Here is a 14,533-nt window from a genome sequence, read left to right as displayed (position 1 = left end):
TTGCTTTGTTCCTTACTACTATCCCATCTTGATCTTGCTTGTTCTGAAAGACCCACTTGGTTTTGATTACATTATGATCCATAGGCCTCTCAACTAACTCCCATACTTGATTTCTCTTGAAGTTGTTTAACTCTTCATGCATAGCATTGACCCAATCAACATCCTTCAAAGCTTCATCTATCTTCTTAGGTTCAATGAATGACACAAATGAGAAATGTTCACAAAATGATGTCAATCTTGATTTTGTTTGTACACCTCTAGAAATATGATCAATTATAGAGTCCAAAGGATGATCTCTTGCAACATTGGCTAGTTGGAGCACTTGCATTTGATTGATCATTTGGTTGAGATGATGAACTAGCCACTTGTTGATCTTGCACTTTGTCAACACTAGCACTTGCTTGACTTTGATCTTGAGAACCACTAACTTGTACATTTGAGTTAGAGAGCACTTGATTCTTGTCATCTTCAATATCAATCACCTCTCTAGGTCTTATATTACTAATGTCTATATTCTTCATTGCATTGACTAATTGAGTGCCTCTCACATCATCTAGATTCTCATCTTCCTCTTGAGAACCATTTGTTTCATCAAATTCCACATCATGAACCTCCTCAAGAGTACCACTATCCAAATTCCAAACTCTATATGCCTTGCTAGTAGTGGAGTAACCAAGCAAGAAACCTTCATTACATTTCTTTTCAAACTTGCTCAATCTAGTGCCTTTCTTCAATATGTAGCATTTATAACCAAAAACCTAAAAGTATGCTATGTTGGGCTTTCTTCCATTCAATAGCTCATAAGGTATCTTCTCCATCATGGGGTGACAATAGAGTAGGTTGCTATAATAGCAAGCCGTGTTGATTGCTTTGGCCCAAAAAGAATGATTCACATTGTACTCACTCAACATTGATCTTGCCATGTCAATCAAAGTTCTATTCTTTCTTTCAACTAGGCCATTTGATTGTGGAGTATACTTGACCAAAAATTGATGCCTAACTCCAAATTCATCACACAAATCATCCACTCTTGTGTTCTTGAACTCACTTCCATTGTCACTTCTCACTTTCATGATGGTTGTTTCAAACTCATTATGAATTCTCTTAATGAATGTCTTGAAGGTTGCAAACACATTACTCTTGTTAACAAGAAAGAACACCCATGTGTATCTAGTGAAATTATCCACAATCACAAATCCGTATTTGTTTCCACCAATGCTAGTGTATGTGGTTGGTCCAAACAAGTCTATGTGCATCAACTCAAATGCCTTAGATGTGCTCATCATGCTCTTCTTAGGATGTGTGTTACCCACTTGCTTTCTAGCTTGACATGCACTACATAGCTTATCTTTCTCAAATGTGACATCTTTCAAGCCTCTAACTAAGTCGTGCTTGATCAACTTGTTCAATTGTTTCATTCCAACATGGCCAAGTCTTTTATGCCATAACCAACCCATGCTAGACTTAGTGAGCAAACAAGTTGACAATTGAGCTTCTCTAGCATTAAAATCAACCAAGTATAGATTCTCATATCTAAATCCTTTGAATATCAAGTTAGAGTCATCTACACTTATGATCTCTACATCATCCACACCAAATATGCACTTGAAACCAAGATCACACAATTGAGCTACCGACAATAGGTTGAAGTTCAAGCTCTCTACTAGTAGCACATTGGAAATGATGAAGTCATTGGATATTGCAATCTTACCAAGATCTTTGACCTTGCCTTTGCCATTGCCACCAAATGTGATACTATTAATCTCATTGCTCTTATTTTCATTGATTGAATTGAACATTCTTGGATCACTGGTCATGTGTTGTGTGCACCCACTATCAAGCACCCAATGCCTTCCTCCGGCTTTATAATTGACCTACAAAAGAAGATCAATTCTTTTTAGGTACCCAAACTTGCTTGAGTCCTTGAAGTTTAGTTACCAAGGTCTTTGGTACCCAAATGGTCTTCGTCCTTGAAGGTTAGTTACCAAGGTCTTTGGTACCCAAATGGTCTTCTTCTTTGGGCCCACAATTGGTGTACCAATGAACTTAGCCTTCACACCATTGGTACCCTTAACAAGCATGTAACAAGAATCAAATCTAATTGAGGATACATTAGGTTGCTTGTTCTTGTTAGTCTTGCAATATGGCTCTATATGCCCAACTTGCTTGTATCTATTGTAAAACCAACCATTGCCCTTCACAAAGCTAGCTTTGGGAGTGACAAAGGCCACCTTGCATTTCTTAGAGATATAGCCTAATCCCTCTTTATTGAGAGAAAACCTTTGGCTACCCAAGCACTTTAGCAAGCGGGCATCTCCACCATCGGCATTGCCTAAGGCACGAGTGAGCTCATTCACCTCCTTCTTGAGGGTCTCATTTTCCACCATTAGTGAGGCATCACAAGTGAAACCATCACTCAAAGGTGAAGTTGAAGTAGAAGTGCTACAAGAAGGGTTAGTGGGAGCAACTACAATGGGCTTATAAAAATATTCATCAATAATATCATATGTTAGTCCTACATCACACGACACAATCACTTGCTCTTTCTTGGCTTCCTCCTTCTTGACTTGCTCGATGAGAGAGGAGTGAGCCTTTTCAAGCTTAGAGTGAGCTTTGCCAAGCTTCTCATGGGCTTCTATTAGCCTCTCATGAGTGGCATTTCGCTCATCAATGGATTGCTCAAGAAAGTTGACTTTCTTGCTCAATTCTTTGCACTCCTTTCTCTTCATCTCAAAGCAAGTGTGCACTTGCTCACACATGTCCATGAGCTCCTCCTTGGTGTACTCCTCATCATCATCACTCCTACAAGCATCACTTTCACATTCATCATCATCACTCACATCATATTTTATCTTGGTAGGCTTTGTCATGAGGCATGTCTATGGAGTGTCGAAGATGGAGGGCTTGTTGTTGATGGCGATGCTTGTTAGTGCTTTCTTGATAGATTTCTTATCATCTTCACTAGAGCCATCACTATCCCATGTGACCACATAGCCTCCACCCTTCTTCTTTTGGAAGGTCATCCTCTTCTCCTTCTTCTTCTTCTTGTCCTTCTTGTGCTTCTTCTTCTCATCCTCATCATTGTCACTATTGTAGGGACAATCCGCTACAACGTGATCGGGGCTCTTATAATTGTAGCATCTTCTCACATATTCTTTGCTTTTGGTGTGATCTCTTCTCTTTCTTGCACCATAGCCCTTCTTCTTCATGAATTTGCCCATCTTGCGTATAAATAGAGCCATGGCTTCATCATCAATGTCACTAAGATCCTCATCATCACTTGATTCTTTCTTGGACTTGCCCTTGTTCTTGGATGATGAGCTAGCCTTGAGTGCTACACTCTTCTTCTTCTTCTTGTCTTCGTCTTCCTTCTTGTCATCCTTGTCAACCCCTTCCCTTTCCACATGGTATGTCTCTTGTGTCATGACATCACCTAGTACTTGGTTAGGGGTAATCTCCTTCAATCCTCCTCTTATGATAAGCAATCTCAACATCTCAAATCTTGGAGGTAAGCACATCAAGAACCGCTAAGAGAAATCATTATCATTGATCTTCTCTCCCAAAGCCTTCAAGTCATTGACAATCACTTGCAATCGATGGAACATCTCCAGAATGCTCTCATCTTCCTTCATCTTAAAGCTTGTCAACTTGTCCTTGAGGATGTACAACTTGGCACTCTTCACCACCAGTGTGCCCTTATATGTTTCCTCCAATCTCTTCCACACCTCATTAGCTCTCTCACAATCCTTGATTTGCTCAACCACCTTGGAATCAATGGCATTGTATATGGTGTTGAGAGCCATTGTATTGCATTGCTTGTTGGTCTTGTCTTGGTTGGTGAGATTGTCGGGATCAATGATAGCATAGTCACTCTTGGTCACATCCCATACTTGATCATTGATAGAACCAAGATACATCCTCATCTTTCTTTTCCAATAATCATAGCTTGTGCCATCAAAGAACGGTAGTTTGCCCCCCACATGGTTGAACACAACTTGAGCCATAATTTGACACCGAGGTTGTTAAGCCTTCAATTAAATGGTGACCTTGGCTCTGATACGACTTGAAAGGTCCTAATATGACTAGAGGAGGGGTGAATAGCCTATTTAAAAATCTACAAACCAACTAGAGCAATTTGATTAGTATGACAAATAGCAAAAAGCAAACTTGCTCTAGCTCTACAAGGGTTGCAAGCCACCTATTCAACAATTCTAGTTACTATGATCACTAGACACATAATTTACTAAGTCACTACTCACTATGAGCTCTCACACATGCTACACTAAAGAGCTCCGCTAGATGAACTTAAGCTACAAAGTTGTCACACCCAATTTTAAGGATAAAATTGAATACACAATACTCATGTGTGCCTAGGAAACAGTCACATACACAAGTCGACAAATCATATAAAGTATCATCACGGTGTCTCTTACATCAGATCCATAATACAACTTAGTCTTACATCACACAGCGGAAAATAAAAGATAATAAACTCTCGTGGGCTTCATCATAGGGAAGGTCAACTGGTTGACCACAAGCCTAAAAATCCTCTGGAAAATCCTCATACTCGTTGTCATCTGTTACCCATCCGGGATTTTTATCCAAATCAAGAAAATAAACAAGTGTAAGTACATCCCGTACTTAACAAGCTAACATGGGGTTATGAAGCTCAAAAGGTTGACACTGGTTTACTGCAGTTAGCATTTTTTGTAGGTCAAGCTTTTATTCTCAGGTATTATCAAGTTATGCTTAAGCTCCCATTTAATCCCAAAAGAACATATATCAGTGTAAAGTGTATCGTATATCATCATAGAACAACTTTAAATGATCATCAACAAGTAACCAATTATTCTGTGAGTTTTTCGGACCGCTCGTAACCGTGAGCATGGCTGTTATAACAGTTTGTTACCCTCTGCAGAGGTGGTGCACATTCACCGTGAGTCATGATCCCCATATGCCCGGGTTAATTACTCCCATGTCACTACCAAGGTGAGCGGGCAAGGTACGCTATGAAGCCATTTCATAGGTTTCCCTAACAAGTTAGGGCCGCTAGGTTTCCTTGGCAGGCAGATGTAGGAACCCCCCTTTCCTATGGCACATATCCATCGCGGCTATACTCATAGGAACAGAGGCATCCCTATACCCAACGTGGCAAGCCCCATTTGCGCCAAAAAGGTAACCTCTAACTAGCTAGAAAAGATCCTATTAATGAGCTAAAGTCAGAGCCATATGACTCTCCCGGTTGCACTGTCAGTCCCAGCTTTTGCCGACAGATAAGTCCTTATGGAGAGCTGGGAGCAACATGAACAAAGGTCATTTGCACCTTCGCCCTATGGAACAGTTGTTATAAATCATGTTAAACTCTTAGTTCCATAGTATCATTCATCATCATGTATATCAAGTTCAGTTAGAGCACTAGCAATCTACCCATATGCATTTAACCCATAGGAGACAAGGCATAGGATAAACAATCACTAGGTTGTCCTTACGGGTATCAAAATTAGACACATGCAAATGAGTAATTGATTAAAGTGAAATAGGACATCAAGGTAGGCCCATGCTATACTTGCCTTGGTTCATAAACTCGTGCTGGTCCTGCTGGTCGTCGAAGAGTTCTTGGTCTCCAACGTTTTCCTCACCGTCTGAACGCGACCAACACGGCAACATACAACATTCCAAAAGGATTCATGCAAAGCAAACATTCCTATCATTAGAACAGTACACCAACAGTATTGAAATCAAGATAAAATGTTTGTAAAAATAATCTACGTCTCGCTACGATCACGTTAACGCGAAGTTCACGAAAAACGGAGCTAAAATGCGAAAGTTATGATTTAAACGGGTTTTCCTATAGCCATATATTTAATTAAATCTAATCATGAAATTAAAAAGTTCCAAACTTGACTAACAGTAGTTCCAACATGTAGCTTATGAAATTACGAAGCTAACACGATTTGAATGGATCAATTCGGAGCTAAAACGATAATTTTATAAGCGAAACAGTTCAAATGGCATTTCTGTAAATACTGAAAACGTATTTTTGACTTAAGCCGTGAAGTTTATGTTTTCCAAACGAAAATGCGCATTCGGGGAACTACGCCTTGGACTGCGGGTTAGGACTTAGAAAAGTCCAGGGTCTCTTTTGCAAATCAGCCACGCGAAGGGGTATCGGATGTTCTCGGCCGTTGGATTTAAAATGAACGGATCGGATTTGATCAGAGGAGGGAGAGATGAAGGTGGCCGGCCGGAACAGTGACGCCGGCGGTGAGGCACCATTGCCGGCGGCGTGGAGGTCTCGGACGCGCGCGGTTAGGGGGCTAGGGTTCACCAAATGAAAAACCGAGCGCACCGGGGTATGCGGGGGAAGAAGGGGGTCTCGGCCATGCCGATACGGCGGCCGGGAACAGCGGGTAGCGCGGTGGCCGCCATGGCCGGCGACCAAGGCTTGCGGAGCTCGCGGCCAGGGCATCTAGAAGCCAAGAAAATGAAAGTAACGGTACCGGGAGATAGAGGGAGGCCAGGGGATTCTCACCGCGGGGAAGAAGGAGGATGGGGAAGCTCGGCGGCGGCAGTCCGTGCGAAGGTGTGGTCGGCGGACCTCAGTGCTGCTGTTGCGGTGGTTCCCGAGCACGGCGAGCGCGAGAGAGAGCGGGGCACAGCAGGGGCGCGCGGGGGGGAGGCTTGGCTGCTATTTAATAGGGCCGAGGAGCGGGGGGGACTCTCCCACGACGCCCGTCGTGGGCGACGGTTGCTGCAGCGCCGGGCGCGGGCGGTTCTGAGCCGCGCGGGGAAGAGGACGGCGCCGACAAGCGGGGCCCGGGCGTCAGCGGCTGGGGAGGAGCGTGGGCGGCGGTTGCGGCCAGGCCGTTCGGCTGGGCTGGGCCGGCAGCGGTGCTGGGCCGAGCGGGGCGGGGAGGCGAGCTGGGCCGAGGGAGAACTGGGCTGCGGGTGAAGGAGTGAAGGCCTACGGGCCGAAGTCAAGAAAGGGGAAGAAAAGAGGAAAAAGATTCTTTTCTTTTTCTTTTTCTACAATTTTCCAAATCCCTTTTTAAATTCAAATTTCAATTCTTTTTGAAATATTTAATAAATTCCAAACATTCACAAAATGATATGCAGCAGCATGTATGCCTCAAAAGTTTCTAACCTTATTTTTAAATTTTAATTCCACAAACTTTATTATTTCCCTATCTTTTAATGCTCACATATTTGCATAAATAAATCATATTTACTAATTTTAAAAGAATGCAAGTTTTAGGATGTTACAAAAGCAAGCTCTCAATTCTAGCTACACTAAAGAGCTTACTACAACTAGTTTGCCGGTATGTAAATGAGTAAGTAAGGTGATTATACCGCCGTGTAGAGGAGTGAATCAATCACAAGATGAATACTAATTCAATCACTGGGAGAATACCAAAGGGCAATAGACAACCAATTTTCTCCTGAGGTTCACGTGCTTGCCAGCACACTAGTCCCCGTTGTGTCGACCAACACTTGGTGGCTCGGCGACTAAGAGGTGTTGCTGAAAGCTCTAGTTTGGTTTTGGTGAATTGATGAAACCCTTAGTGCTAACCTAGTTTATCAAAGTAATTATGAGATAGGTAGCACATTCCAAGTGGTGAAACAAATGAAGATCATAACATGATGATGGTGATGCCATGGTGATGATCAAGTGCTTGGACTTGAAAAGAAGAAAGAGAAAAACAAAAGGCTTAAGGCAAAGGTATAAGTGGTAGGAGCCATTTTGTTTCGGTGATCAAGACACTTAGCGAGTGTGATCACATTTAGGTTTGATAGCCGTACTATTAAGAGGAGTGAAACTCGTATCGAATACGGTTATCAAAGTGCCACTAGATGCTCTAACTCATTGCATATGCATTTAGGATCTAGTGGACTGCTAACACCCTTGAAAATATTTGTGAAAATATGCTAACACACATGTGCACAAGGTGATACACTCGGTGGTTGGCACATTTGAGCAAGGGTAAGTAACTTCACCGGTGGAGTGTCCGTCTGTAGAGTGCGGACCATCCGACGGTGCCACCGGTGCCCTGTATAGAAAAGATAGGATTTCATAGAGTGCACCGGACGCTGGTCTCAACTAGACTGGAGCGTTCGGTCAGTGGAAGCAGTGGAGATGCTGGCATCAGTCTTTGACCAGACGCTGGGTCACTTCATGACCGAACGCTGGCTGGCTGCGTCTGGTCCTGCTGACGTGGTAGCGCATAGAGGAGACAGTGAGTGACCGGACGCTGGGTCTGTCCGGTCGGGCATGACCAAACACATCCGATCACGAGTGGAGGCTTACTAGAAATGACCGGACGCTGGGGTCCTACGTCCGGTCATGATCAAACTGACGCATCCGGTCGCAGCTGGAACCTTACTAGAAGTGACCGAATGCTGGGGTCCTATGTTCGGTCGTGGCACTGTGCTATGTCCGGTCATCACTTGACCGTTGGGATCGGGCGCTCAGTATTTGAAGAGAGGGATGACGTGGTAGCCATCCATTGACCGGATGCTAGCAGGGTGTGTCCGGTCGATCTGACCGGAGCATCCGGTCACCCCAAGTTGTGCCCAGTGAAGGGGTATAATGGCTCTATTTCATGGGGGCTTCTATTTAAGCCCCATGGCCGGCTCTAGCTCACTCTCTTGGCCATTTGCATTAACATAGCAACCTTGTGAGCTTAGCCAAAGCCCTCCCACTCATCTCCATCATAGATTCAACATCTTTGTGAGATTGGGAGTCAATCCAAGTGCATTGCTTGAGTGTTTGCATCTAGAGGCACTTGGTGTTCGTGTTTTGCTGTGGGATTTGCTTGTTACTCTTGGTGGTTGCCACCACCTAGACGGCTTGGAGCAGTGAGGATCATCGAGCGGAGGTTGGTGATTGTCTCCGGCTCCGATCGTGATGATTGTGAGGGGTTCTTGACCTTTCCCCGGCGGAGAGCCAAAAGGTACTCTAGTGAATTGCTCGTGGCTTGTGTAATCCTCATCTTGTGTTGGTTGTGCGGCACCCTATTGAGGGTTTGGCGTGTGATGCCAATTAGCGCGTGAACCTCCAAGTGAGTGAATCGCCACAACGAGGACTAGCTTGCCGGCAAGCAAGTGAACCTCGGTAAAAAATCATTGTGTCATCTTTTGATTCCGAGGTGATTGGTCTTCATTGGTATTCATCCTTGTGATTGATTGGTTCACTCCTCGACACGATGGTATAACTACCTTGCTCTCTCTCTTTACATTACCATAAACTAGTTATCAAGCTCTTTAGTGTAGCTAGTTGTGAGAGCTTGTTAGTTTGGTTAGTGTGGCTCTTTAGTTAGTCTTTGAGAGCACACTAACTTAGTGTAGTGACATAGCCATTGTGTGGATAGAAACTATAGAAACTAGAATTGTGGTAGGTGGCTTGCATTTTTAGTAGGCTAGCGCAACACTTGCTTCACATCATAATTGTCTAACCAGTTTGTTAAGTGTTGTTGTAGAAATTTTTAATAGGCTATTCACCCCCCTCTAGCCATTAGGACCTTTTAGTTGCACGAACCTCATCCACACAATTGGACACCACAAGAACCTACCCACAAGTGAGGTAACTCAATGACATGAGCACTCTACTAGAGTTACCTTTCGACGCTCCACCGGGAAAGGCACAAGACCCCTCACAATCACCGCGATTAGAGCCAGAGACAATCACCAACCTCCGCTCGACGATCCTCGCTGCTCCAAGCCATCTAGGTTGTGGCAACCACCAAGAGTAACAAGTGAATCCCATAGCAAAACACGAACACCAAGTGCCTCTAGATATAATCACTCAAGCAATGCACTTGGATTCTCTCCCAATCTCACAAAGATGATGAATCAATGATGGAGATGAGTGGGAGGGCTTTGGCTAAGCTCACAAAGTTGCTATGTTAATGCAAATGACCAAGAGAGTGAGCAAGAACTGGCACTAGGGCTTAAATAGAGAGCCCCCACTAATAGAGTCGTGGGCTCTCTATTCACTTAAAAAAAACAGGCGACCGGACGCGCTGGTCGGATTGACCGGACGTAGGACCCCAGCGTCCGGTCCACAGATTTTTGCCATGTGTCCCCTACTTCAAATGTTGATCGTCCAATCTCAACGGTCATCAGTACACTTAAGTTGTGACTGGACGCACTGCTCAAAGTGACCGGACGCACCATCACTGGCGTCCGGTCATTTCCAGTAAGGTTTCATTCGTGACTGGACTCGTCCAGCGTCTGATCACTCACCCTCTTCTCTTTGCGGCTCCACATCAGCATGACCGGACGCTGAACAATGTTCAGATAGAGTCTGGTCACCTGCGTGACCAGCGTCCGGTCACTGTATCTTAGTGACTATCACTTCCTTTATTTCACCAACATCTCCATCCTTGCTTAAATGTGCCAACCACCAAGTGTATCACCTTGTGCACATGTGTTAGCATATTTTCACAAATATTTTCAATGAGTTAGAGCATCTAGTGGCACTTTGATAACCACATTTTGATATGAGTTTCACTCCTCTTAACCACATTTCGATATGAGTTTCACTCCTCTTAATAGTACGGCTGTCGATCCTAAATGTGATCACACTCTCTAAGTGTCTTGATCACTAAAACAAAAAACTCCTATCAATTTCACATTTGCCTTGAGCTTTTTGTTTTTCCCTTTCTTCTTTTCCAAGTCCAAGCACTTGATCATCACCATGGCATTACCATCATCATGTCATGATCTTCATTTGCTTCACCACTTGGAGTAGTGCTACCTATCTCATAATTACTTTGATAAACTAGGTTAGCACTTAGGGTTTCATCAATTCACCAAAACCAAACTAGAGCTTTCAGCGGCAGTGGCAGCGCCCTCCCATTCAGCTCATCTCAGATTTTTAGCTCTAGCTAAATACAGATCAGGGCAACATACAGATGCACCATGTAGGAAATTATTCGAAGGTCAAAGCTATTGCCCAACAAGTAAGCCAATGCCACGTCTTTAATCAATTTTACTTACAACCCTTAGCTCAACACAAAAATGGTCATCTATAACCCTTCTGTTGCTTTAGAAGCTCGCACCAGCTGTCGCTACATCTATCCATTTGGTGGTCTGTTGCTGATCGATTTTTGTGCTTCCTCTTATATATGCTGGTATGTTGCTGTTTTCCTCTATGTATGATACCCTGCCTATTGATCGAGGAAAAAAAGATTCTATCAAGCATTGCCAATCCAAAGCACATGTAATTTCCTCTACATGTTAAGCTATTGTATTTACTAAAATTTGTCTCAACCAGTGAAACCAATGCATTCTTTTTAGATGAAACATGCCTAAGATAAATCTATAGGAAGTACTCTTTCAGCTACATTCCTCGTCGTGTTTTATTCTATTTTACCATCCATTGCTTTTGGATCCTCATAGCAATATTAAGCAGGCCATGTATCATCCACCTCCCTTTGTTTGCTGCTATTTTTCAATTCCAATTCACAGATTGTTGCCCCATTCGCTTTGCTGAAAAAACAAGCCAAAACAGTGTTCTGGCTGATTTGTTGTGAGAAAAAAACACTGTTTTGGCTAAAAAAACAAGCTGAAAAAGACGGATTATAAGAGAAGCGAACAGGGCCTGTGTGTGACAAATATTTATAGATTGATAGTTTTAGGCTGTGCTCAATTCATATTACGTAGTACTCTAGACCAATAGACCATACATAGACATGTGCGATTCTATTCTGAAGTTCCCTGTGTCACTCTAGTACAGTGTATGTCCATGAAAAAACTCAACTAGGCTGCTTCGCTCTCACGCGTGGGGGCGCGCGCATTCCACTAGTTTAGCCCTATATTCTCCATGTGATTCTCGGCCAGAACCACGTGCCACGTCACCCTGATTGCCTCCAGCCGTCGGATCTTCAATCGTGGGGCCATGAATGCTTGAAGCGGATTTGGACGAAAGCAGCTTCTGCCTCTCCTTCTTCTCTCCCACCGGCTTCTCATCTATTTCCTCAATGTTAATTGGCTTCTCCTTCGAAGCCAGGCCACTAAATATATAAGAGCCGCTTCCGATTCTTCTTCCAGGCAAAAAAAAGAAAAAGAAAAGAAAAGAAAGGGAGCATCATTCCTTCCCAGTCGTCCCGCTCCTCCCTACCGCGCTGCCGCCGCTCGCGCCCCCGGCCCACGCCTCCCCTTCTTCTCCCTCTCTCCCGACGTGATGGTGCACCGACTGGCCCCAGCATGGCCACCTTGACGCCCTGCGCGTGGCCGGAGCAGTGGCACCCCTAGTGTGCGTCGCGGCTACCCGGACGCCTCCCCCTCCCTCCCCCCACCCCCCCCCCCCACCCCGGTGGTGGCCACCGCCTCCCCCACCGTGGCTGGCTCTCAGAGGTCCTCGCTCCTAGCTGTGTGCCTATGCTGGAGCAAACCCTAGCTGGCACCATCTTAGCGGCGCGACGAAAACCAGGTGATAGCCTCTCTCCCTTCTTCCTCCTCCCCTTCCCTCGTCGGCGCCAGGGATGGGCGTTCATCTGCTCTTGCCACGCCCCTAGGGTAGATCTGTGCTGCTCATGGAGCACGATCTAGCCTTGCCTTCTCCGCCTAACTTGCTCCGCCGCTCCATGTCAGGTTGACGCGCAGCAGACCTCCCCTGTTGGCTCCACAGCAACTACGATGGTGGCGACTCTGAAGATTGGGAGAAGTTCTTCCCGACGTCACCAAAATTGAGTATGAGGTCAGGCCATGAACGAAAATAAAAACTCAAGTTCTTCAATTAGATTGAGGTTGTGATGCCGTGGTGACAACCTGCTTTAATTTGAGGTAGCTAAATTTTTAACTTTTATTGCCAGCCAAAATTTTCCCGAAATGGTCGTTATTTGGAAAATGCTATCCTATGTGTCAATGGCATGCGGCCCCAGGCCCAAGCATGGGATAGTAATTTCCCAATATGGGTCTTTGCTGTGGTTAGTGTGGTATTGAGTTAACTACAGCTTCTGTAATGTGCTTAGCATAATTGGCCCAACATAAATAAATAATCATATTTCATGCTCCTAAAATTATAGTTTGTTTTATACCATCTTCATGTCATTTGGTTGCATGTCCCTTGTCCCTATGTTTTACACTGCTACAAATACATTTGTTAAAGTAGAATAACTAAAGTAGTTGTTCATCGTGCATCCATCTGCATAGCTCTTGTTCTTTGTTATTGTGCTTTTGGCCAGAACTTGAATACTTGAATTTGAATCAAAATTCTTTAAGAATCATTTTCATCTGCCTAGAGTTAAAATGTTCTGTGGATGTGTGGATGAACTTGAGAGCCAACTCTCCAAACACAGAAGCCTTACAAAACTCTATTTTATCATCGGCATCTTACCACAGTAAGTTTATATTGTTGTGTGATTCTCATAGTCCTTTAAATCCTTTCTAAGTAGCTAGACTTTTATGCTGATAATAAGTCATTTCTTTTTTCCTAGGACCCATAGATCTTTCTGAAATAAAATGTCTGGCCCTGAAGGTCGTCGACAGCATTGTTGTGCTTGGCTTGCAGCAGTTTCCAGTTTTCCAGAATGTGCTTCTGCAGTTATTCCTAAACAGGTGTATATTTGAATTCACTATATGATTTCAGTTTGAGCATTATTTTGAGGTTTACAGCATCCTCAAGAAGTTTTTTTTGCAACATGGCGTTTTGAGGATTAGTAAAATATTATAAGGTGCCACATAAGCTATTAATTTTTGCTCGGCAAGATGGACAGTTGCTATGCTTGATCTATCGAGCAAGAGGCAAGCCAACTGCCTATGCCTTGGGATTTGAAGGCTTTGAACTGCCATTGACATAATAATCCTATATGCTCCAACAGTCCACCTCTTACTATGACATAACAATATGTCCCCAATCTGTTACTCAGATTCCTCCTCTACAGGGTTACATTTCTATTCTGTGTTTGGCATATTAATTAGTGAATCTTTCTTTGTTTCAAATGTAGGTTAACAAAATTTGCAGACATACTATCTCTTATGTGGAGTCCCTTATTGAGTCTATCATGGGTGGATTAGAAGGTTTGATAAATATTCTAGATTCAAAAGGTGCATGGTAAGCACGTTGTGCTTCTCCTCATGTTAGTGCTCATTTTTAGGTTTGTCTTCACAGCCTGTTACAGTGTTACGCATTGCTTCCGTTTGACCTTGCTTGGTCCTGGCACCTGGAGATTAATTAATTGAGTGACTTTGTGATGTTCAGTTTCCTTACATGCCACACATGCTAAAAGACAGGACAACAATATTAGAAGTATGCAACTTGAATGCATTTTCTCATATTTAAAATTATTTGATGATATTTAAATTATTGGCTGATATTTTATTTTGCCTTTGTGTTGTCTTAGTTCATCGATCTAAAACCTAGAGAGCTTAGGTCGTTGCTTGCCTGCTCATGCTCTTTAGTGAATACTGACGTGTTTATAGTTTAAAAATCGAATTTGCAAACAACTGAACAGATTTGCAAACAACTGAACAGATTTATTATTTGGCTTCAAATTGAAAAGTGCAATCTTCCCAAAATAATCACATTTGC

The sequence above is a fragment of the Miscanthus floridulus genome, chromosome 10, assembly GCF_019320115.1.
Source record: "Miscanthus floridulus cultivar M001 chromosome 10, ASM1932011v1, whole genome shotgun sequence".
Lineage (NCBI taxonomy): Eukaryota > Viridiplantae > Streptophyta > Magnoliopsida > Poales > Poaceae > Miscanthus > Miscanthus floridulus.
The sequence above is the reverse complement of the archived record's forward strand: the minus strand, read 5'-3'. Positions refer to the sequence as shown.